The following is a 3,667-nucleotide window of genomic DNA, read 5'->3' as shown; positions in this document are numbered from 1 at the left end:
CATCAAGCTTCTTTAGTAGGAGGTCCAGTTTGGCGGCGAGCATATCCGTCTCCTTGACGGTATGCATTCTGCCCTTGGTTCTGGGCTGGGAACACTCCTCGTTCCAGCCCTGGTTGGAGACCATCTTTTCAATTTAGGCCGTAGCCTTGGCGATCGTCAGGTCCAGATAGGCTCCTCCAGCAGCAGCATCAAGATGGGCTCTTGATGTAGTCGTTAGCCCATTGTAGAAGCTTTGAAGCACGAGCCACTCGTCCATCCCATGGTGAGGATAGGCGAGTATGTATTCTTGGAGTCTCTCCCAAGCTCTTGGGATGGATTCCATCCTCGTCTGCTGGAAACTTGAAATTCTTCCATGTAAGGCCTTTATTTTGCCCAATGGGAAGAATTTGGCGAGGAACGCTGTGGAACATTTGTCCCACATGCTGACGGATTCCTTGTTCTGATAAAACCACTGTTTCGCTTTCCTCAAGGGGGAGAAAGGAAACTGACAGAGCCTGATGGCGTAAGCCATAACGCCCCGAATGGTTACGATCTTGCATAACTCCAGGAAGTTTTGAAGATGAGCATTGGTGTGGCAGAACCACCTGAATTATCCCGGCTCAAGTGCGTTGGCCATCACCCTAAAGGCAACACTGGCTCAAACGCACATCAAACGGAACAATTCTTGGCCTGTCGGGTAACGTCCCGATACAACCACCGGTTCTCGGATCGAACAAGCATACCCCGCACGAAGGCGAGTCCAGAGATATTACAACCATACATATTTTACAACACAGGCATAGTATTTATTACAACAAGTTTAAAACATCATTATAGATCCAAACTTAGTAAAATATTACACAAGACATAAGTTTAAGTTCAGAGTTTAAAACAGCGGAAAGAAAACACGACGGCTAAAACACGTCGCAAAAGGACACCAAGCTAGCCCAAGCAAACTATCACTCGTCAGGGTCATTGTCGGCCGAAGACGGATCCCACTCTACGGACCAGCCAGGAGGCAAAGAGTAGGGCCAAGACAGACTAGTGATTTGGTCCTCAAAACTCATACCTGAAAAAGGTTTCAACAACAAGGCTGAGTATTCTAAAACTCAGCAAGACTTAACTGTCAACGGATATACTTAGTCCACCTAGCTAGACTATGCAGGGTTTTGTAGGCTCTGGTTTTTCTTTTGCTGAAAAGCAATAAAGAGTAGGTCCTTAATTTCACATTTTAGCTTTCACTATTCTAGTTGATTATCCATTCTATGTAAGCAACTAACTCTACTCAACCATGGTAGAGCTTTAGTCAAACATCAAGATTGATCAAATGATGTTACTCTTATTACTCTGTGTGGCAAAGGGATCAAGCAGTCCCAAACCATGAGAAGCGGACGATTCGAATCGAAATTTGTTGACCTGGCCAGGCAGACCTAACACACACGTTTGGAACACCGTCGGGTCGTTCCCAAACAACCGTTGACCTTTCATTCTGGCTTGTGGATAGGGTCACTCTCCCCGACTACAGGGCACCAACTTCCTCCTTGCACCCGTGGTGTTGCGCAACATAAACATAAATAAAACCTATCTCTAAGAGAGAGTGAGAGGTATATCCACTCCCCGGTCCGATCGGCTACTAGGCTTACCGCGTACCATATTTACGGCATGTGGCTAGTACATTCAAAAACTTAACCACCGCTACCACACACCGCGACCCCAGCAGAATTTATCAACACAGACGGGGTCTCACCCATGGTCATGATATCGAATACGACCCCGTCCGTCGTCCTTATATTGATAGCAGAAAGTAAACAAGCAATTCTTATAGAGCTCACGAGTGACAGGCAATCACTCGACTTTTACCGGTCCTATAAGCTTAACAATTATTCGAACTCAGGTCTAGTGTTCAGTACATAGGTTCCTAGGATCATGCATCTAGGGTTTCAATTCAAATCCTAAGAACTGTAAATGTACAAATAAGTAATAACGATAAATTGCATAATTTGAAATACTGGGTTATGTCCGGGGCTTGCCTTCGCGGTAGTCGCTAGCTAAAACAGCCTTGGGCTCTTTCGAACTTTGGTCCGGGTCTTCAGTTAGTACATCAGCGTTCACCTAGACTTCTGGATCACCTCCTTCAGACTCCGGGATCAACTTGTACGTCCCGTCAACTAGATCAGTCGTATCTATATGTGATGCAAGAACAGTATTATAAACATACACACGAGGCGAAGAAACTGCAGTCTAACAAATAGCAAACAAACTTAACACATGGGCAGTCATTTATGGAGTAGTTAATTAACATCACTTACTGCACAGAACAACATGATCAATTCACAAAAGAACTACACTATCTTCATAAAGCAAGTGGTAGTTGTTTCCTATAGCAAATAAAACATGGTTTGCTAATAAATCAACAAATCAGTACTAAAATAGAAAGAAATTCAGAAAAAATTACTCTAAATATAAGGTATATAGAGTAATTAATTCTGAAAATATCATATCAATTCATGCAGCCAATTATTCAGAAAAAATCATTTACTCAAACAACACCTAGAACAAGATTGAATTCTACAGAACAAACAACAGAACTTAGGAAGCTTAAAATTTTTCAGAACATGCTTCATATTCTTAAGAACATTTCACAAATGTTTCAGAATTTATTTAGACATAAAACTGAAGTAATAATTTTGACAAAATTAAACCACAAATGGTAAAACTAACTAGTACAGAGAGTTATATAATGTTTCTGGCTCTAAACTTTTACAGGCTTGAATATATAACCAAAATAGAGTTACGCAAAAATTCACAGAATTTTCTAAGCAAGGAAACTTTCTATCACAGTTAAAGCCTACTTAACAAGCATTAAATCAAAGATATAGATAGACAGCTCTAAAATTTCCCAAACTTGGGTAACATCAAGGTTGTAGTGGCATGTAAGCACAGAAAAAGTTTCACACTCAGAACTTAAATATTTCTACCAGCACAAATAAATTAGCAAAACTAGTAGATTTAATAATCTTGAAACTTTGACCTAGTTAATGATGTCAAAAAGGTTTCAAATTTTTACCAGGCACTAGTAACACTGTATGACACAATCAAACTAAAAATCACAGACAGTTACTGAGTAGAACTCCTAGAACAAATAAAGCCTATTTATTTTTTCCTATTTCTTGGATTAAAATGCAGACCAAAAATGAAGATGTGTATGTAACAAAAGTTAGGCAACACGGATTCCAAAACATTTGGATTTGTATTTTTAGGATTTTTCTACGAATTTCTAGGTATTTTCAAAGTTCAGCCTAGAAACAAATGAGAAAGGATTGAAATCTTGCAGCTAAGCCCCTAGAATTCTAAAAGTATTTGCAGGGAAGCCCCTGGCCGGAGTCAGAGCGAGGGGAAGTGGGTTGATAGGCCGAATCCGGCGGCTCTGGTCGCCGGCAGTGAGGGTGGAGGGGTGTGGGAGCTTCAGGGCGCCAAGCGCTACCTGCTGGTGGGGTCAGGTCGAGGAGGACGCAGCCGGAGGTGGGTCGTCGACGGCGAGCAGCGGCGGTCGGAGCTCGGGAAATGGCGGCGAGGGTGCTCCGGTGGAGAATAGGTGACGAGGAGGGGTCGGTGAGCTGCGCGAGGACAAGGTGGAGTTATTGGTGGGGTCAGCGCGGACGGAGGTGGTCTGGAGGTGCGGGGCGAT

At 42.8% G+C, this 3,667-nt stretch overlaps 1 non-coding gene across 1 annotated transcript; it reads left to right on the top strand.

Moving 5' to 3' along the window:
* Positions 1-254: 254 nt before the first annotated feature.
* Positions 255-362, top strand: LOC120680309. Its single transcript, XR_005677581.1, has one exon. It is a non-coding gene; the product is annotated as a small nucleolar RNA R71 (small nucleolar RNA).
* The last annotated feature ends 3,305 nt before the right edge of the window (positions 363-3,667 follow it).

The sequence above is a fragment of the Panicum virgatum genome, chromosome 6N, assembly GCF_016808335.1.
Source record: "Panicum virgatum strain AP13 chromosome 6N, P.virgatum_v5, whole genome shotgun sequence".
Classification (NCBI taxonomy): domain Eukaryota; kingdom Viridiplantae; phylum Streptophyta; class Magnoliopsida; order Poales; family Poaceae; genus Panicum; species Panicum virgatum.
This window is presented reverse-complemented; position numbering and strand designations above follow the sequence as displayed.